The following is a 14,750-nucleotide window of genomic DNA, read 5'->3' on the forward strand; positions in this document are numbered from 1 at the left end:
TGGGCTTCCCTGGTGGCTCAGATAGTCAAGAATCCACCTGCAATGTGGGAGACCTGGGTTCGATCCTTGAGTCGGGAAGATCCCCTGGAGAAGGGCATGGCAATCCACTTCAGTATTCTTGCCCGGAGAATCCCCATGGACAAAGAAGTCTGGCAGACCACATTCCATGGGGTATGTGAAGGTAAAGTTCTCTGGGGCCATCTTAGAATTCTGCCTGGTGCCTAGCACATGATATATGATGACTAAGAATAAAGGAAATTAGGGGAAACCCTGGCCATGGCGGCCCAGGTGAGGTGGCGGGCAGGAGTGGAGGGGTTGTGGGCAAGGCTGACCCAGTGGAGCAAGCAGAGCGGCTGGCCAGAGCACGATTATCACTGCAGGTCTCCGGTGCACAAGCGGCAAAAGAAGAAATAATATAAACCATCCATTATCCAGACTTTAAAGTCACGGTGAGAAGGAAGGTCAGGAGGCACACGGCCTGGCCAACTATTTTTCAGAGAGGAACTCTGCTCTCCCAGTTCAGCCATCACCACGTGGTCACACCCCTGCTCACCTTCTTCAGTTATTCCGTTGTGCCATGCATCGAGAAAAACATTTAGCAAGGTCAAAGTCAATATCTCTAAGCAGTGGACCCCAGGTGCTTTTATTTTTTATTTTTTAAAATTTTTTTATTTTTTAAATTTTAAAATCTTTAATTCTTACATGCGTTCCCCAGGTGCTTTTAACAAGTCCGTTGAACTGCCTGTGGAGATCTGGAGCAGCAACCGTGTGTTTCCCAGTGCAGAGAAAGTACTCAGAACACTGGACACCATTTTCCTCTTCTCCTGTGCCATAGACTTTCTCATCAGTGGTATCTCGCCGATCGGCTGAATTTGTAATGGGTTCTATCTTGTGGCATGTGCTTTTCCGCATTAGTGGTGTTCATCTTTGGCACTCTCACGGAACGGCTGCATTTCTACAACAAGGGGCTATGCTGCAGCCTGGGGATCATTGAACGGCCTGCTGCCGTCCACCAGCTAGCCCCGCATGGTTTTTGTTACCAGCAACTGGTTTGGGAAAGCTGGAGTTGTTTTTGGTCTTTGGAGTGCCAGTGCCTCAGTGGGCAATACTTTGGGAGCACGTCTAGCTCCTTCTGTTCTGCGGTATGGTTATGAGCGTGCCTTCCTGGTGATGCTGGCTGTGCAGTTTGCCGGTGGGACCATCATGTTCTTTGGATTCCTGGTGTCACTGGAAGAAATCAGTTTCCCAGGTATCGAGACAGAAGAAAATTTTGAAGAAGACTCACACAGGTCATGAATTAATGGTGCTGAAAATGAAGAAGAAGCTGAGCCTAATTATTCAATCCAAGAAGGCAATATTGTAACCCAAGTCAAGGCAATAAGCTTCTACCAGGCTTGTTGCCTTCCTGGAGTTATAGTGTATTCACTGGCCTATGGGTGCTTCAAAGTAAAAGTCACTCAGTCATGTCTGACTCTGTGGGACCCCATGGACTAATTCTGCAGGCCAGAATACTGGAGTGGGTAGCTGTTTCCTTCTCTAGGGGATCCTCCCAACTCAGGGACTGAACCCAGGTCTCCCACATGGCCAGCAGATTCTTTACCAGCTGAGCCACCAGGGAAACCTAAGAATATTGGAGGGGTAGCCTATCCCTTCTCCAGGGGATCTTCCTAACCCAGGAATTGAACCGGGGTTTTCTGCATTGCAGACAGATTCTTCACCAGCTGAGCTACCAGGGAAGCCCTTGAAGTTAATGAATTACTCCTTCTGATTGCCCTTTTATCTGAGTATCAACTTCAAATGGAAGGAGGCCGAAGCTGACCAGCTGGCCATTTGATAAGATGTTGGAGGAATTATAGATGGAATTTTGCAAGGCTTCATCTCCGATGTGTCACAGAAAAGAGCACTGCTGTTAGCTCTCAGTCTGCTTCTGTTCTTTCGGTCCCTCCATGGACACAATCGTTCTCCAAATGATAAGTCCTTCAATGCACTTGTCACAGGATTTTTTATTAGTGGACCTTCTAATATAATTCAGTTCAGTTCAGTTCAGTTGCTCAGTTCTGTCCGACTCTTTGCGATCCCATGGACTGCAGCACGCCGGGCCTCCCTGTCCATCACCAACTCCCGAAGTTTACTCAAACTCAAGTTCACTGAGTCGGTGATGCCATCCAACCATCTCATCTTCTGTTGTCCGCTTCTCCTCCTGCCTTCAATCTTTCCCAGCATCAGGGTATTTTCTAATGAGTCAGTTCTTTGCGTCAGGTGGCCAAAGTATTGGAGTTTCAGCTTCAGGATCAGTCCTTCCAATGAACACCCAGGACTGATCTCCTTTAGGATAGACTGGTTGGATCTCCTTGCAGTCCAAGGGACTCTCAAGAGTCTTCTCCAAAACCATAGTTCAAAAGCATCAATTCTTCGGCACTCAGCCTTCTTCACAGTTCAACTCTCACATCCATATGTGACCACTGGAAAAACCATAGCCTTGACTAGACGGACCTTTGTTGGCAAAGTAATGTCTCTGCTTTTGAATATTCTGTCTAGGCTGGTCATAACTTTTCTTCCAAGGAGGAAGCGTCTTTTAATTTCATGGCTGCAATCACCATCTGCAGTGATTTTGGAGCCCAAAAAAATAAAGTCAGCCACTGTATCCACTGTCTCCCCATATATTTGCCATGAAGAAATGGGACCAGATGCCATGATTTTAGTTTTATGAATGTTGAGCTTTAAGCCAACTTTTTCACTCTCCTCTTTCACTTTCATCAAGAGGCTCTTTAGTTCTTCTTCGCTTTCTGCCATAAGGGTGATGTCATCTGCATATCTGAGGTTATTGATAATTCTCCCAGCAATCTTGATTCCAGCTTGTGCTTCTTCCAGTCCAGCATTTCTCATGATGTACTCTGCATATAAGTTAAATAAGCAGGGTGACAATATACAGCCTTGATGCACTCCTTTCCCAATTTGGAATCAGTCTGTTGTTCCGTGTCCAGTTCTAACTGTTGCTTCCTGACCTGCATACAGATTCCTCAGAAGGCAGGTCAGGTGGTCTGGTATTCCCATCTCTCTCAGAATTTCCCAGTTTATTGTGATCCACACAGTCAAAGGCTTTGGCATAGTCAATAAAGCAGAAGGAGATGTTTTTCTGGAACTCTCTTGCTTTTTCCATGATCCGGCAGATGCTGGCAATTTGATCTCTGGTTCCTCTGCCGTTTCTAAATCCAGCTTGAACATCTGAAAGTTCACAGTTCTCATACTATTGAAGCCTGGCTTGGAGAATTTTGAGCATTGCTGTACTAGCGTGTGAGATGAGTGCAATTGTGTGGTAGTTTGAGCATTCTTTGGAATTGCCTTTCTTTGGAATTGGAATGAAAGCTGACATTTTCCAGTCCTGTGGCCACTGCTGAGTTTTCCAAATTTGCTGGCATATTGAGTGCAGCACTTTCACAGCATCATCTTTCAGGATTTGAAACAGCTCAACTGGAATTCCATCACCTCCACTAGCTTTGTTTGTAGTGATGCTCCTAAGGTCCGCTTGACTTTGCATCTAGTATTTTTAGCTTCACTATTTCTGTGAACCTTGGTCTTCAGGAGCTGATCCAAGCAAGCAATGAGGCTTTGGCAATAGTCACTGGGATGGTTGATGGAACTGGGAGCATTGGAGCTGCCATGGGCCAGTATTTAGTGTCTTTGATCCAGGACAACCTAAGATGGATGTGGGTGTTCTACTTTTTCATTAGTATGACAATTTGCACTATTCTGTTTATTTCACCATTAATAGTGAGGGAAATATGCTGTCTTATGCAAAGACAACAAGCTCGCGTTTTGACTGAGTGACTGGTGCCCACAAAAAAACAAGAGTAACAGGAGACACATCAGGACTATTATTTAATTGACCCTATTTTGGGTTTGTCTTAAGAACTCCAGCGTAACCTCAGATTGCCGAGCCTCTTTCAGCAGGGTCAGCCCCCTGGAGATGCTGACCAGAGCGAAGGCTGGGTTGTTTTTTCTACACTGCAGGAATTATTGTTAATGATTTTTATCCATCTCCTTTGTTTCATGACTGTACTGAATGTAGGGCCTATGAATCTGCTGGCAACTCTGTTGGCCTGTGGAGGTTCATCCCTTTAACCATAAATGCTTTTTTAGAACTTGACCCCTGTTCTCCAGCCTGGAAAGCCGAGTGACCTGAAGCAGTCGTGCCTGGTTGATAGCAACGACACGCTCCATGAATAGAAAGGATCATTGCATTTTGCTTCAATCACGAGTTTACAGACAGCAGCTCATCTCTGAAGCATCAAATCCTGGACCAGTGCTCCAGCTGGGTCCAGTGTAAGCCTGTCTTGGACACAGAATCCCTTACTTAAGCTCTGGTGGGAAAAATCACACCATGTGCTGCGTGGCTCGGTTACTCTGTGTCTGCTCTGAAGTCCTTCAGCTCCAGAAGCAGAAATATCTTCCAGTGATCGTCAGATCTCCTCCTCTGTCTTCATTCAGAATTACCTTCAATGCCTGGAAGTCTTTTGTCTTCCTTTCAAGGACCATGAGATACCTCAGTTGTGGACGTTCCAGCATGCAATTTATACTGGAAGTACTCAACCCCAGGCTTGTTCTCTGGGAACTTTTTAGGATCCACTAGGAAGCCAGTAAGCTTAGCCCTATTTTCAGAGGCTCGATCTTGGTCATAACTGGGTTCCTTGCATTACCTCAGCAGAAGACTAAAATCAGAGAAAAAGGAAAGACCTTTTGGCCCTCTATGCATTAAGTATGTGACGATGAATCACGGTGAATTACTAGGGCCTGAGTGGTATCTATTCTTTAGAAGTCTGTAGAATATATGTCTTCAAGGCTGTGAATTCTATACTAATTATCAAACATTTTAAGGTTATCCTTATATATATTTTAAATATGGAAGTGAGCAGGTGAAAAATGTGAAATTTTATGGTTGCCTAATTTACATGGAGTTACGGAAAATTTTTCAATTTTTGCTTTAATACTCTCAAATGTGTATTTATAAACTTGTTAATGTTATTTAATCAAGCAGATTTCCAATCAGTTAACTGCTCAATACTGACCAAAACGAAACTATGAAACACAGAAAGGGAAAATAAGCTGACTTTTATAACATAAAAAAGAAAAGGCGATTAGGATTCTAATGGGATGTTTGAGAAATCGTATTAAGAGAGAAATCTGTATATTTCTATTTTTGTGTCCATATGTGTATAAGTTGGTGCCTTTTAATAAGCTCTGCTCTGTTCTGTACTTGAAAAACTGTATCTCACTTTCGCTTTTTCATGGGCTGTTCTCTGTATTTGAAGCACAGTTCCTCCTCCTCTTTAGTCAGCAAACTTTCATCTGTGAGTTTCAGAATTCATCTTAGTCATCTCTTCTTCTGTGAAGTATTCCCTGAATTTCATTATCAAGGAAAGCTAAGTGTTTTTTTGGTTTCAGTTCAGTTCAGTCGCTCAGTCGTGTCCGACTCTTTGCGACCCCATGAATCGCAGCATGCCAGGCCTCCCTGTCCATCACCGTCTCCCGGAGTTCACTCAGACTCACGTCCATCGAGTCCATGATGTCATCCAGCCATCTCATCCTCTGTTGTCCTCTTCTCCACCTGCCCCCAATCCCTCCCAGCATCACAGTCTTTTCCAAGGAGTCAACTCGTCGCATGAGGTGGCCAAAGTACTGGAGTTTCAGCTTCAGCATCATTCCTTCCAAAGAAATCCCAGGGCTGATCTCCTTCAGAATGGACTGATTGGATCTCCTTGCAGTCCAAGAGACTCTCAAGAGTCTTCTCCAACACCACACTTCAAAAGCATCAATTCTTTGGCGCTCAGCCTTCTTTACAGTCCAACTCTCACATCCATACATGACCACTAGAAAAACCATAGCCTTGACTAGACGGAACTTTGTAGGCAAAGTAATGTCTCTGCTTTTGAATATGCTATCTAGGTTGGTCATAACTTTTCTTCCAAGGAGTAAGCATCTTTTAATTTCATGGCTGCAGTCACCATCTGCAGTGATTTGGGAACCCCCCAAAATAAAGTCTGACACAGTCTCCACTGTTTCCCGATCTATTTCCCATGACGTGATGGGACAGGATGCCTTGATCTTCGTTTTCTGAATGTTGAGCTTTAAGCCAACTTTTTCGCTCTCCTCTTTCACTTTCATCAAGAGGCTTTTTAGTTCCTCTTCACTTTCTGCCATAAGGGTGGTGTCATCTGCATGTCTGAGGTTATTGATATTTCTCCCGGCAATCTTGATTCCAGCTTGTGCTTCTTCCAGTCCAGCATTTCTCATGATGTACTCTGCATAGAAGTTAAATAAGCAGGGTGACAATATACAGCCTTGACGTACTCCTTTTCCTATTTGGAACCACTCTGTTGTTCCATGTCCAGTTCTAACTGTTGCTTCTTGACCTGCATACAGATTTCTCAAGAGGCAGGTTAGGTAGTCTGGTATTCCCATTTCTTTCAGAATTGTCCATGCTTATTGTGATCCACACAGTCAAAGGCTTTGGCATAGTCAAGAAAGTAGAAAGAGATGTTTTTCGGGAACTCTCTTGCTTTTTCCATGATCCAGCAGATGTTGGCAATTTGCTCTCTGGTTCCTCTGCCTTTTCTAAAACCAGCTTGAACATCAGGGAGTTCACGGTTCACATATTGCTGAAGCCTGGCTTGGAGAATTTTGACCATTGCTTTATTAGCATGTGAGATGAGTGCAATTGTGCGGTAGTTTGAGCATTCTTTGGCATTGCCTTTCTTTGGAATTGGAATGAAAACTGACCTTTTCCAGTCCTGTGGCCACTGCTGAGTTTTCCAAATTGGCTGGCATATTGAGTGCAACACTTTCACAGCATCATCTTTCAGGATTTGAAACAGCTCAACTGGAATCCCATCACCTCCACTAGCTTTGTTCGTAGTGATGCTTTCCAAGGCCCACTTGACTTCACATTCCAAGATGTCTGGCTCTAGATCAGTGATCACATCATCATGATTATCTGGGTCGTGAAGATATTTTTTGTACACTTCTTCCATGTATTCTTGCCACCTCTTCAGGTCCATACAATTTCTGTCCTTTATTGAGCCCATCTTTGCATGAAATGTTCCCTCGGTATCTCTAATTTCCTTCAAGAGATCTCTAGTCTTTCCCATTATGTTGTTTTCCTCTATTTCTTTGCATTGATCACTGAAGAAGGCTTTCTTATCTCTTCCTGATATTCTTTGGAACTCTGCATTCAGATGCTTATATCTTTCCTTTTCTCCTTTCCTTTTCGCCTCTCTTCTTTTCACAGCTATTTGTAAGGCCTCCCCAGACAGCCATTTTGCTTTTTTGCATTTCTTTTCCATGGGGATGGTCTTGATCCCTGTCTCCTGTACAGTGTCATGAACCTCATTCCATAGTTCATCAGGCACTCTATCTATCAGATCTAGGCCCTTAAATCTATTTCTCACTTCCACTGTATAATCATAAAGGAGTTGATTTAGGTCGTACCTGAATGGTCTAGCGGTTTTCCCCACTTTCTTCAATTTGAGTCTGAATTTGGTAAAAAGGGGTTCATCATCTGAGCCACAGTCAGCTCCTGGTCTTGTTTTTGTTGACTGTATAGAGCTTCTCCATCTTTGGCTGCAAAGAATATAATCAATCTGATTTCAGTGTTGACCATCTGGTGATGTCCATGTATAGAGTCTTCTCTTGTGTTGTTGGAAGAGGGTGTTTGCTATGACCAGTGCATTTTCTTGGCAGAACTCTATTAGTCTTTGCCCTGCTTCATTCCACATTCCAAGGCCAAATTTGCCTGTTACTCCAGGTGTTTCTTGACTTCCTACTTTTGCATTCCAGTCCCCTATAATGAAAAGGACATCTTTTTTTTGGGTGTTAGTTCTAAAAGGTCTTGTAGGTCTTCATAAAACCATTCAACTTCAGTTTCTTCAGCATTACTGGTTGGGGCATAGACTTGGATCACTGTGATATTGAATGGTTTGCCTTGGAGACGAACAGAGATCATGCTGTTGTTTTTGAGACTGCATCCAAGTACTGCATTTTGGACTGTTTTCTTGACCATGATGGCTACTCCATTTCTTCTGAGGGAATCCTGCCTGCAGTAGTAGATGTAATGGTCATCTGAGTTAAATTCACCCATTCCAGTCCATTTTAGTTCGCTGATTCCTAGAATGTCGACGTTCACCCTTGCCATCTCTTGATTGACCACTTCCAATTTGCCCTGATTCATGGACCTGACATTCCAGGTTCCCATGCAATATTGCTCTTTACAGCATCAGACCTTGCTTCTCTCACCAGTCACATCTACAACTGGGTATTGTTTTTGCTTTGGCTCCATCCCTTCATTCTTTCTGGAGTTATTTCTCCACTGATCTCCAGTAGCATATTGGGCACCTAATGACCTGGGGAGTTCCTCTTTTGGTATCCTATCATTTTGCCTTCTCCTACTGTTCATGGGGTTCTCAAGGCAAGAATACTGAAGTGGTTTGCCATTCCCTTCTCCAGTGGACCACATTCTGTCAGACCTCTCCACCATGACCCGTCCATCTTGGGTTGCCCCGCAGGCATGGCTTGGTTTCATTGAGGACCACCAAGCCTGTGGTCCTAGTGTGATTAGACTGACTAGTTTTCTGTGAGTCAGCCATACTCAGAGAAAACTAGTCATTCTAATTACTCAATGAAAACTAGCCAATCTTTTGGTTTACTCCTACAGTATGGTGAACTCTGCTGGAACTGCCATTTACATATGTCTATCCATCAGGGCTTTTACTGCAAATAATGACGTCTTCAACACTGTGTTCCCACTGTACGTGCTTGACCTGTAACAGGAGAGCAATCAATGTCAGAGGAACGAATGAAGAAAGGAAACACCTCATACTTTGGAAACGTATTGTTTCAGTTCAGCCTCTAATCAAAAGGCTTCTTAAAGAGTACAAACTGGAAATAAATGGAGAAGAGCAACAGAATATTTATTGTTTAGTTGCTAAGTCATGTTCTATTCTTTTTCAACACCATGGACTAGGCTCCTCTGTCCATGCGATTTCCCAGGCAAGAATACTGGAGGGGGTTGCCATTTCCTTCTCCAGGGGATCTTCCTGACCCAGGGATTGAAACCACTTCTCCAGCATTGGCAGGCAGATTCTTTACCAATGAGCCATCAGGAAAGCCAGTTATTCAATTACGGGATTTCTTATGTTAAATCATTGTTTTTCCTTGCAAATCCTGTCTACCTCTTATAAAGGTAGGATGGTCAGGTGCTCAGCTATGGACTTATTTGGGCTCTTAACTTTCTTCAATGGGGGTAAACCTATGTTCTACCATTTAATTGATGATCAAGGCATATGGATCTGTCTTTAGTAACACCAAATATCTTCGATCTTAAGAATATCAACTTGAATTCTCTGCTAAGTCTTAGCAGTGGGTAAGTAGTTCATTTCTACCCCCGCCAACCCCCCACCAAGTGTTCTACTTTTACTCTCCTTCCAAATAAGACCACATATATCTTAGGAACTTCAACTGGACCATTTGACTTTCATAGAATAACTTTTACTGAATACATTTAAGTTACACGGAATAGTTATCTGAGATGACACTCACTATTATATTAATTGTATTAATAGATAATGCTGTGAAGGACATAATCTCCTGCGGTCTCCCTCATGTTGCTCCATAAAGAAATGCAAATCAAAACCACAATGAGGTACCATTTCACGCCAATATCCAAAAGGCTACCAGCAATAAATGCTGGAGAGGGTGTGGAGAAAAGGGAACCCTCCTACACTGTTGGTGGGAATGCAAACTAGTACAGCCACTATGGAGAACAGTGTGGAGATTCCTTAAAAAACTGGAAATAGAACTGCCTTATGACCCAGCAATCCCACTGCTGGGCACACACACCAAGGAAACCAGAATTGAAAGTGACATGTGTACCCCAATGTTCATCGCAGCACTGTTTATAATAGCCAGGACATGGAAGCAACCTAGATGTCCATCAGCAGATGAATGGATAAGAAAGCTGTGGTATATATACACAATGGAGTATTACTCGCCATTAAAAAGAATACATTTGAATCAGTTCTAATGAGGTGGATGAAACTGGAGCCTATTATACAGACTGAAGTAAGCCGGAAAGAAAAACACCAATACAGTATACTAATGCATATATATGGAATTTAGAAAGATGGTAATGATAACCCTGTATGCGAGACAGCAAAAGAGACACAGATGTATAGAACAGTCTTTTGGACTCTGTGGGAGAGGGAGAGGGTGGGATGATTTGGGAGAATGGCATTGAAACATGTATAATATCATATAAGAAATGAATCACCAGTCCAGGTTCGATGTAGGATATAGGATGCTTGGGGCTGGTGCACTGGGATGACCCAGAGGGATGGTATGGGGAGGGAAGAAGGAGGGGGGTTCAGGATGGGGAACACATGTACACTCATGGAAGATTCATGTTGATTTATGGCAAAACCAATACAATATTGTAAAGTAATTAGCCTCCAATTAAAATAAATAAATTTATATTAAAAAAGAAATTTCTCTAAGTTGTTATTACTAGGAAATACAGTATCTCTTGGGCAGCTGATTTATTTTAAACTTATCTTCTCTGTGGATCCTGTAACCAATAATGTTTTTTTCCTTTTCAGCTACCAGAAAGTTTAGAGACATACCTGTGGTTTGACTTTCAAAAATGCATAATTTATGAGTTGGATTTTTTTTTATGTACTAACCTTTCAGTTAGCTTTGTTTTATTTTCCTATCCTTAGTTCCCCTTCACTCAGATTTGCATATCTAGCTTTTTCCCATTTGTGTATTTTTGTAAGTTTTTGCAAATTCTTTTTATAGTAACAAGACAGGGCTAAACTGAATAAAAATACAGTTATCTTATTGGATATCATGGTCGATCCTAGAGCATGTGCACTTCAAAAGAAAGTGTATTCTGGGGATTTTTAAATGTAATGTCTGGAAAATATTTAGGTCTAACTGTTCTGTTGTATCATTTAGGATCTCTGTTGCCTTACTGATTTTCTGTCTAGAAGACCCGTCCATTGATGTGGGTGGGGCATAAAAGTCTCCTACTATTATTGTAGTCCCATCAATTGCTCTCTTTATGTCTGTTAATATTTATGTATTTGGGTGCTCCTGTATTGGGTGCACATGTGTTAACAAGTATATGATTTCCTGGCCTTTTGGCTAGGATCAAATGCAGAGTGGAGGCTTCGCGAGTGGCACAGTGGTAAAGAACCTGCCTGCAGTGCAGGACACACAGGTTCGATCCCTGGGTTGGGAAGATCCCCTGGAGTAGGAAATGGCGACCCATTGCAGTATTCTTGCCTAGAAAATTCCATGGACAGAGGAGCCTGGTGGGCCACAGTCCATGGGGTCACAAAGAGTCGGACACCACTGAGAAACTGGGTACACACACGTGCTTCCTGCACCTGGATATGTTTTCTTCTTTAGGTTTGGAAAGCTTTCAGCCATAATTTCTTCAAATATATTTTTGACCCACTTTTCCTTCTCTCTCTCTGGAATCCCTATTATGTGTAGATTGGCACGCTTTGTAGTATCCCATAGGTCTCTTGTATTGCTTGCTTTCTTTCTTTTTTCTTTTTCTTTTTTTTTTACTTTCTGTCTACTGTTCTGATTGGGTGATTTCCATTGTTTTATCTTCTAGATCACTTATTTGCTCTTCGGCATTATTCAATCTGCTAATCATTGCCTTTAGCACAGTTTTCATCTTGGTAAGTGAGTTTTCTAAGTTTTCTTGGCTCCTCTTTAAAGTTTCTAATTCCTTTTTATAGTAATCTTCATTTCTACTGATAGCCTATCTGAATTCCTTCAGTAATGAATTTTCACTATCTCCTTTTTGAACTTGGTGTCTATTAAACAGAAGCAGTCTGTTTTATTATTCTTTTGGTGAGGGGGGTTCTCTTGATCTTTTAACTGGAAATAGTCCCTCTGCTTCTTCATTTTACTTGTGTTTCTCTTACTCTGGCAATTTAAGAGAAACAATTGTCTCCTATGGTCCTGAAAGGCTGTTTTTTATGTAGGAGTGCCTCTGTGTAGCCTGTGTGGGTTTAATGTTTTCGGTGTGAGGCTGTTTCTAGTGTGGATGCCTGCTGCCTCTTTCCTCAGTGTGTCCTAGCCGTTATCCCTGTGATAGAAGGTGTGACTGGTGTTGTGATGACCAGAGTCTGCGCTGGATGTTGAGTGGGGGCTCCTCTCTCCTCTGTGGTTGTCACAGTCCTTTCAAGGGCAGGATCTGCTTCCTAGCTGGTGGAGTAGAGGTTCCCAGATCCATTTCTGGGTTGCGGCATGAGCCGGACTGAACTTGAGTGCTCCTGGATGTGAGAGTTGGACCATATAGAAGACTGAGCACCAAAGAATTGATGCTTTCTAACTGTGGTGCTGGAAAAGGCTTTTGAGAGTCCCTTGGACTGCAAGGAGATCAAACTAGTCAACCCTAAAGGAAATCAACCCTGAGTATTTGTTGGAAGGACCGATGCTGAAGTTCCAAAACGTGGGCCACCTGATGCAAAGAGCTGACTCATTGGAAAAGACCCTGATGCTGGGAAAGATTGAGGGCAGGAGGAGAAGGGGACACCAGAGGATGGGATGGTTGGATGGCATCATCAACGCAATGGACATGAGTTTGAGCAAGCTCTGGGAGATGGTGATGGACAGGGAAGCCTGATGTGCTGCAGTCCATGGGGTTGCAGAGTTGGACATGACTTAGGAGAGGAGCCACTGAATATTCAGAGCTGTCCACTGGGGAACACACTTTGTGGTGTTACCTGCCACCCGGTGTGCAGGATCACAAAATGTACTGTTGGCACTGCCCTTGGCCCTGCCTCAGCCAAGAGAATGTCGGCAGTCAGCCCCGGTGTCCCTCAAGCATTGTTTTTGCAAAAGCACCAGTGCAGACCCACAGAATTCAGGTCCCAGGTCCACAGTTGTTGTGCACCTGGACCGGTCATGGGAGCTATGGAGGCAGCCCAGCCTTGCCTCCATGTACACGCACCCAAAAGCCCACGGATACCAAGACTGGATCCATCCCAGCCACAGTAGCACCCATGTCTACTCAGATATCTCACACACCCTGAGTTTACAAAGCCAGGGGCAGTGGTGTACACCCCTAGCCACAGGGAGAGATTTCAACCCAGTTTCTTAAGAACTGGGGCCCCTGGGGCTCAGCTATGGTTTCAACCCTGCTTCTGCATGTGGACAACCCTCCAATGCCTGTGCCCAGAGCCTGCCTAGGTGGCGGCTGGTGTTTACACTCTGAGAGTCCACTGAGGTGGTACCCTGTTCACTGAGAGTATCTGTGAGTGTGGGGAGAAAGAGGCTGCTATGGTGGGCCCCCTCCTCCCTTTATGCAGCATTTAACAATGGTGCTTATCTACTAGGGCAGGCTTAGGCTTTTTCCATGAACCTTAATTGTGACAATAACACACTCCAGCCCCTTGAGGCTGTTTCCACTCAGCCAACCCCAGCCCTCTCCTTCTCTTCTAAACCCCCATGCTTCAGCACCCAATCCCTGCCTGTACAGCAGATGTGTGTCTCAGGCTGGGGTGCATGGAGTGGTGACGGGACAGTGAGCAGTCACACCATTCTCTCGTCGCACAGCCCCTGGCAAGTACAAATCTATCTTCAACCTGTGTGGATTTGTCTATAGACATTTTATGTGAATGGGAAAGTACAGTATGTGGCATCTGTATCTGCCTTTGTTTGTTGTTGTTGTTTAGTTGCGATGTCGTGTCCGACTCTTTGCAACACTATCCATGGGATTCTCCAGGCAAAAATACTGGAGTGGGTTGCCATTCCCTTCTGCAGGGGATCTTCCTGGCCCAGGGATCGAACCTGCATCTCCTGCATTGGCAGGTAGATTCTCTACCACTGACCACCGGGGAAGCGCTGCCTTCCTTGACTAAGTATAATCTTTGGGATGTAATACATCCTTTTCTATGGCAGAGTAATAGTCCATTCTGAGGATACGGCATGCTTTGTGCATCCAGGTACCCAAGTGTGGTGTCCACTTTTGATCACTGTGAATACGCATGAAATAGCTCCTCGTGGGTGAAGGTTTCAATCCTTCGGGCACACCTCGGAGTAGAAGTTACCCTTTTCTTGTTGTTAATAGTTCTTATATTGGATGTCCCCTGTTTCACCTGCTGTGGGTTTTTCCTTTCATCACTCAGTGCCTTGCACTGGGAGGCCCTCCTGCTCAGCAGGTGTGCCCCTGGGGCACAGGGGGAGCCTGGAGTTAGACTCACAGTTTGGCTTCAAACACAGGTTCCGGGCTGCAGCTCCCTGCCCTGAATGGTGTGTACAGCCTCCCTGCTGCAGGGCTGTCACCAGTCTGAGATGAGCCTGTGAAGGCGCCCAGCACACAGAAGGGCCACTGTTAAGCCTGGAGCCTGGAGAGATCCGGCAGGACCTGCAGGCAGATGCATTTTGGTATCAATGTGGGTATCCCCTCTGTCTTTAAGAGAATCTTCTATCTTTGACTTTTGCAAATGAAGGAGGAAGTATGAGCTTGTGTGAAGCTACCATCCATGCGAGGAGAGGAGAGAGAGGGCAGGTTCTAGTGGGCAGGGCAAGAAACAGGTCCTTACACAATTTTTATTTAAGAAATCAGAACACCCCAATTCCGTCCATTTCCTGCCCTTAGCCCACCAGATGGGCAGCTGTTCCCCTCATCTCTCCAGGCTGCTTTTCCGTGTCTGGGGCCCACAGAGTCTGCCAAGGGC

The 14,750-nt window shown here is 44.2% G+C and overlaps 1 pseudogene; it reads left to right on the forward strand.

The window, feature by feature from the left end:
* On the forward strand, positions 277 to 3,828 carry LOC102189569 (annotated as a pseudogene).

This window comes from Capra hircus, chromosome 6 (assembly GCF_001704415.2).
Source record: "Capra hircus breed San Clemente chromosome 6, ASM170441v1, whole genome shotgun sequence".
NCBI lineage: Eukaryota > Metazoa > Chordata > Mammalia > Artiodactyla > Bovidae > Capra > Capra hircus.